We start from the raw sequence: 7,956 nt of genomic DNA, 5'->3' as shown, positions 1-7,956 counted from the left end.
TGTTTCAGAAAGGTCCCTTGCTGTCTCTTGCAGACTCCTCTGCCGTGACACTGTGGCGGCGCACTGGCTCAGATGAAACCATGTTTCCCCTTTACCCTTCAGGCCTACGGCGTGGCTGGTTCTTTCTGTCACCTGGAATGGACCTGTCCACCTCGGCTCACTCCATTTTCTCTGTCTGCTCCCCGTCCGGTCCCCCTCCTGCGTGGAGAAAGCTGAAACGATACTTTGCAATTCATTAAAGTATGATGTGTGTGTGAGATGTTTTTGTTTTCTCATTTATTGTTAAGGGTCCGTGGGGTCCTGGAAATCCTCGACCTGTCTGCAATTCAAAAGGGGTAAAACCAGTTGTTGCATTTACTGAACATCTCATTTGCATTAATGCCAAAGGGAAGGCGTCAACCCAATTTAATTTTGTCTGTGCACAGATTTTGGCCACTTTGTTTTTCACATTTAGATTCATCCTTTCCACCTTACCTTGAGACTGAGGATGATACACTGCCCCAAATGAATGTTTCAGACCCAGCATTTTCTCTAACTCCTGCAAATTGCGCGCTGTAAAATGAGTGCCATTATCTGATCTCACCTTTCTCGGAAACCCATGGTGAGGAATGTACTGGTTCACCAGGAACTTTACCACTGAAGCACTGTCTTCCCGTTTTGTTGGCCACGCTTCCGTCCACCCTGTGTAGTTGTCTACGCGCATCAATACGTACGTGTACCCCTGTGCTGAGTCCACCATGTCTGTGTAGTCATTTACTATCTCTTCCCCTGGTGTTAATGACAACGGATACTTACAGGGTGCCACCTTAATTGTAGGTTTGGGATTGTACTGTTGACATACTCTACATGTCCCCTGCACTTTATGATAGCTACTCTTTCTGGTCCCTGCAAGGCCTTTGCCAGCTCCCTCATTTCTGCCTCATGTTTAATTGGTTTGTTTCCCGCTGTCCTAAACCCTGCTCTCATCCATTGTCTTAGCTCCACATGTGCTGCCCCTACCGTGTAAGCAGAGTCAGTATAAATATTCACTTCCTTGCCCTTTGCTAACTTCAAGGCCTCCACTACTGCCATTACCTCAGCTCGCTGTGCTGATTGCTAACCTTTCAGCCTTTCTGCTTTCACCGTCCAAAATTCATCTACTTCTCCCTGTGTTTCTGCCACCACTGCACACCCTGCTTTTATATCCCCGTATGGTCCTCTAAATCCACATCCATCGGTGAACATGTTCCCTGCTCCTGGAATTGGTTCTCCTTCTAGGTCTGGTCTCACCTTCTCCTGCTTTTTGACTTCCTGTTCGCACTGATGAGGCTCTTCTCCTCCCATCATGTCTGCCATGTTGATTCGTTCATGCGTGTACGTGATGTGTGGTGCTTCCAAAATTTTGCTGATCCTCTGTTGCCTTAGTGCTGTCAAGGCGAAGGCTTGTGAGTTCACGTATGCTATTACACTGTGTGTGGTTAGTACCGTGATTGGATGTCCCATTACCAGATGCGCTGTTTTCTGTATGGCTTTAGCCACTCCTGCTGCATGTTGGGTGCATGTTGGGTGTCTTTTTTCTATGTTGTCTAGCTGTGTGCTCACATGCATGAGTACTTGTCTCTCTCTCCCTTTCTTAGCTCACAATCTGATTCCAGTTTTTTCAGTCCTATCAGGTAACATGGAAAGGATCCACTTCCAATCCATGTAGACTCTCCTCTGGTGTCCCCCAGGGCTCAGTATTAGGCCCTCTTCTCTTTGTATACCTGTTCTCTTGGTGATGTAATATCTTCTCATGGCTTTTCCTACCACTGCTATGCTGATGACACCCAATTATTTCTTTCTTTCCCACCCTCCGATACGCAGGTCTCCAGACTTATCTCAGCATGCTTGACTGACATTGTGTCATGGATGACAGCCACCACTTGAGGCTCAACCCCAGTAAAGCCGAGCTTATGTACATCGAGAACTCCCTGGTATCACTATCTGAAGCTGCTCGTAGCCTGGGCATAACTTTGGACAACCAGTTGTCATTCTCTACTCATATTTCAAATCTGACCTGGTCTTGCAGATTTCTCCTTTGTAGCATACGAAGGATTCGGCCCTTTCTTTCACAGGAAGCTGCCCAGGTAATTGTGCAGTCTTTTGTAATCTCAAAGCTAAGCTACTGCAACTCGCTACTTGCTGGTCTTCCTCTAAGAGCCATCAGCCCTCTACAGCTTGTCCATAATGCAGCTGCATCACTGGTCTTCAATCTTCCTAAATTCATATGTCACTCCACTGCTGCGCTCACTTCATTGACAGTATGAAGTAACTGACCACATCAGATTTGAAATCTTGATGCTTGCATACAAAGCCAAAAATGGACCAGCCGCTCTATACATTTTGTCAATTGTCAAAGCCCGGTCCACATTCACCCCAAAATCCAATTACACCAACGACCCTCAAAACAGTCCCAACACATGGGAGTGGGAAAGCCACACAGGATAGAGGGCCATTCTTCCTTCTCCCTTTCACAGGTTAGTTTATAAAAGGGAAATGTGATGGCATAATCTAGCATTGGGCTATTAGCATCCAGATGCAGCTAGATTAAGGTAGAACCTGGTCCTTAACACTGATCTTGGACAATTTCATTCTTTTTTGAACCATAACATTAGCCATTATACAACAAAGGCCAAACTGGAGTCAGTGTAAAGGAGCCACTTCTACCAACATCTTAACAGATCAAAGTATAAATCCTTTCATATGTGTCAAAAACCAACCCTGGCATCACTGAGCCATTTCAAGAGGTGAGGGACGAGCTTCACAGTATTTACACTACACAGAAGGTGCCCCTTCATAGGTAATGACATGATATCAGACAACAAATATGTTCCTTTTTGTTCCCTGCAATGTTGACAGGAGTCAGTCCAGAACAGGGCTGCACAAATAAGTATACAGTAATGAGCAGTGAAGATGATGTCTTGCCACAACACAATGGCAATCCCAGTACGCCCTGCCTTATCCATTGTGCGTAAAGAGAGGCCAAACCTTTATTTTCTATTCTGTAGAACGCTTAAAGAAATAAAATAAACTCCTTCCACACTCTTTATTCTTTGCTCTCGCATAGTGTTAATTTATAAAATAAAGGATACAACATAGACATATGATGATATTAATGCAAAATACTCTCTTGGAGCCCATGTGTCTTGCAGGGGTCCCAGTGAAAAATAACCTGAATTTGTTTAAGTCACCCATCCACACATTCCATAAGGCGAAGAGAGCCACAATCTTGGGTCAAGTTGACATGGGCTGATTATGGGTCCTCGAGCAAAATGGCACCTGTTGGGTTGCCAGTTTGTCACTGATGACGTGAGTGAGTATTAACATACATGTATTGGGTAAAGTGCTTGGGGGGGGGTCCCTTTAATGGGCAGATTCATTTCCTCAGCCATACATTTTCAGTCTCATTTTAGTTCCATTTCTTCATCTTCATTGACTAATTTTTTTTTTAAACTGTCACCTCAGTTCCCTTGTTCCAACTTTAGCTTTACCTAATAAAAAAAAAAACACCTCACATATCTGGACTTTCATTTGAATGCTTTTTATTCCAACTCGGTGCATGAGCTGAAGGTTCGTCTGTCCTGTCTCTCTTCTCAGTTGCAGACAATACAATATTTGCAGGTTTCTCCCAGGAGAAAGGCATGCTGGGATTCTAGTAAAGAGCTACACAGGATGTATGAAATGGCAGGAATGCCACACCCTTAGTATGTGTGTGTTCATGTTTCAAATGTGTAAGTAAAACTCTTTACAATGTCTCGTGTAATAAATCAAAATCCTGTAGAATGGATCTTGGGCTGAACTGGTTCTGTTGGCCCTTCTTCGTTACCTAAACAGGTTGGAAAGATGACCATACAATTGCCACAGTCTGCAGGGGTAGTACACCATAAGCAACATAATTACATCAACTCCAAAATCAATACTAAACATTATTCAAATAAATACATAAAATTCTTAAAGTTAAAATTGGGAATTGCTACAGGTTTGAAGGCCAGTTTTCAGTCTGGCAATAGCAAGACCCAAGATCTGCGGTGATGTTTTAATATTCAACTGTGTGCTCCATTTAAACTCAACCCCAAATTATTCTAGTGATTCCAGACTAGATCTTTTTGTTTGGTACAATCAAAAAGAATTGTGGTACAGCATTAAACAGGTTTAGCCCCAGTATTTATAAATGGCTTCTTTGACACACTTACCATCGCTCGACCCAAGATAAATAGATGGTGTCCTGATAATGGAGGAAGACCCATGGATGGTGTCATCTGAACTGACTGACAGGTGACTTTTTTCTCACCATTGTGAGCAGTCTACAGTGCTTCAATCTCCTATGAAAATGAAAACAAGGAGTTAACCAGGATCTCACAAGTGCACAAAGCCATTCTTTTAAAACATAACATGAAAGTGCTAGCTAGCTGCAATGATAGTGTGTGTGTGTGTGTGTGTGTGTGTGTGTTTGAGAGAGCGTGAGTAATATATCCACTTTACCCTAAGCTGATGCAGGTTTTTCATCAGCCCCTTCATTGATTGAAAGATTCCATCCACATTTTTTATCATGCGCTGCCGTATGCTTGCTCGTGATTGGCAGGGCCTCGTTTCATGCCTCAGCATCTCCAGGTGTGAACGGCCTTTTGGTGACTGGCAAGGCATCTCCTGCCCTTCTTGCTGTGAGGACAATGATGTCACTTTCTGCTTCTGACTGGCAGCCTCTAAAGGATCCAAGGATCCAAGGATCAACAGTCTTAGTGTCCTGACTGGCAGAACACAAAGGGTGCAAAAAAGTTGGTAAATATCTGAGCCTGCTAAAATTCTATTTATAAAAACACCACCACCACCACCACCAGAAATATACTGTTTAACTATCATAGTGCAACAATGACTGTGTAACGGAGTGTAACAAATTCTTACCATCTTGAAGAGCAGCATCAGCCATTTTAGCTCGTCCTCCCACATAACCCTGCCCACCAGTATGCATGTAGGCTTCTGATTGGTCAGTTGGGATAGCTGTTGATCCTTGCTTGGTGGCTTCACTGCCTCCAGAGGCCGAGGAGATGGTCTTTTCTAACAGGTTCTTCCATCTGTGGAAACATCGCTAAAGCCATCAGGTCCCAATTTCTACAACAGCACAATGTTGTTAAAATCATCTGAACATAAATGGCCTGACACCATAAATGTTATCACAAAACAGACACAGCAGTGCTGACTGGTTGACCTTGATGAGAAGATGGTGGGTCAGAGAGAGACAAAAAAACAAACTCACGTGTTTTTCTCAGAGGAAGTCCCAGCCACCAGCTCGTATATCTGTCTCTCTGATGTACTGATCACATACAAGGCCTTGTTATCTGATAGAGAAGAGCAGGTTGTCAAACAATGTATTCAAACTAACCCACATGCAATTTCTAACTGGCTTCTTAATTTTTTAAAAATAAAATAAAGACATAGTTATTCCAGACCCATTCATCTATTCTGGCTATTCATAGCTGTAAGAATAACTACAAATATACCTGTAGCCACAGATCTGACAAGAGATGAATCCAAGCGAACAACGGGGCAAAAGGGGGTTTTGAGGTCCGTGTTCCTACCCCAAACCCCACCCAGTGAGCGCGCTGGACATCGCAAGATCAAACGGTCACCTGAACCCCTTTGGAGTAGCACCAACATGTCTGAGAGAAGCAGAGCATGAATGTCTGGAACACACACACACACACACACACACACACACACACACACACACACACACAGAGTGAGAATGGACCTGTCAAGTAATCATTTGCAAGAGGAAAAACAAAAATGTATGCAAGCTTGCACACAGATCATTGAAAGCATCCATTCACATTAAAAGTCCTTGAAACATGTGTATACACACGTATGAACATACAGGCAGATGCAGGTGTACACACACACACACACACACACACACACAGTTATTCAGACCATGTCATGTGTGAGGTAGCAGGGAACCAAATAACTCCAAGTCAGCATAGCACCATGCTCTCAATAGCTGCATTCCCCAGAGTTAACAGTGATTTGTTCAGCTGTGATGATCTCTTACCTATAGCTTTATCTTTGTTAACTTTCCAAGTCAACGGTCCTTCGTGGATCAGTTTTTTAGTGGTCAGGTCCAGATTCTACATAGAAAAAGAATATAGTTAATAATTCATACTCTGGATCAGGTGCTCCAAGACCAGAGAAGCTGTTTGGAAGGCAGATGGTGGATACATAGTAAGGCCGTACCTTGAACTGAGCAGCGACAGGACTGGCCTGCCTCTCCAGAGGGGACAAGTCTAGCCTGCGCTGATAACGGCTGAGCTGTCGCCGGTGCTCCGTCTCCCTGACGACCTCATTGACAGCTCGTAGTATCCCACGGCAGCACGCCTGTGCCCTCAGCAATGGCTGCAGGTCTGGAGAACCAGCTGTTGTGGGGGCACATACTAGTGTTAATCCAGGAGAAAGGGTGTGTGTGCTTGCCTCCTTGGTAAGCTGGTATGTGTGTGTATACTGAAGTGTTTTCATGGTTCAATACATTGTATGTGAGTGTTTCTATACATGCCTTCTGTGTGTCTGATGATGTTATCCAGCAGCAAGGGGTATTTGGTGAGTCTCTGCATCTCAGACACTAGAAGGTCCTTTAACTGTAGTCGGCGGCAGTGAGGGCTGGCTTCACATTCCTAACACACACACACACACACACACGAATGAGCCAAGGACATCTAAGTCCAAATGTGGATTCTGTTGACTGCAACACCAATTTATACCTAAAACAGCATCACTAGAAGTTATGTGCTGCAATAAAAGTCAAATCTAAAAGACTGGATAGTCTCCAATTCAAAATATGGGTCAACCAATTCACAACCCAGCCCACTAACAAATATGGCAGAAGCTCTAGTGTTTGTAGGTTTGTCCAAAGGCTTTATACCTCTAAAAAGTGTTACCTGTATAAGGTGCGCGAAACGCGGGTCTTTGCGTTTATTTTTAATGAGCTCCAGTGCCTGACTCTGCTGACTGCACAGGTGAGACACCTGCTCCTGGAACTCCTCTCCTGCAGCGTCTTCAAACTAACACGCACACACACAAACACATTAGCTACTGACATATCAAGTAAAGCAACAAGTATATCCCACACTACACAGAACAACCACTTCATTTTAGACAGCACCAAAAGATGATGTGAACTAGAAAGGGAGTAACACTAGCCAGCTCTCACTCTAGACACCATGATGTCTCCTATGCCTTGAACTATAGGAGAGTCCCTCAGCCTCTTCATGGACTCACACAGATTCGCTGAAACACAAATGCAACACCACAAAACAGAATCTGTTTAAGCGAGCCAGTGTGTATGTGGTTTGTTAGAAAGTTGTGTCAGTGGGCAACAAAACTCTACTTGTGTCATGAAGGCCACCGCAGAAACAACATGTACAGCCTCCAGTCCATACCTGCTCACAGTAATGGCATGGTGCCAATAGCTGATATTGTTCTGTCATTAAATTCCCAGTTTGGGTGGCTTTTACACTTCTTTAATCTTGATTATGATTTAGACACCAAGTAGGCTTCAGAAATTTAGGTTTGAAAACACACTAAGACAAATGGAGCGGATTTGCACGCACGCACACACACGCACACACAGAGAGACTGACCATGAAGACTGTAGACCTGGGGCAGGTTGGGGAAGATACAGGAAAGTTCTTCGACGGTCAAAAGGTTCCTCATCTTCTGGAAGAACACCTGATCGAGAACCCTGAGAGTCCGCAGGTGAGACGCTTCCGTTGTGAACAGCTCTGAGGAAGAGGATATAGCAAAGTCACTACAATTTCTTACAAACGTTACACAATTCAGAATTCCACATGTTCATGAGTCAGGATAGAATTACCATATGTGCATAATAAATAGAATACTGTATGTTCAAAAGATTTAGTAGCTATTTAGTTTAAGTTAGATCAGTAAATA

The sequence above is a fragment of the Electrophorus electricus genome, unplaced genomic scaffold (assembly GCF_041902795.1).
Source record: "Electrophorus electricus isolate QZ-2024a unplaced genomic scaffold, ASM4190279v1 Scaffold67, whole genome shotgun sequence".
Lineage (NCBI taxonomy): Eukaryota > Metazoa > Chordata > Actinopteri > Gymnotiformes > Gymnotidae > Electrophorus > Electrophorus electricus.
Note: the sequence above shows the minus strand (reverse complement) of the source record.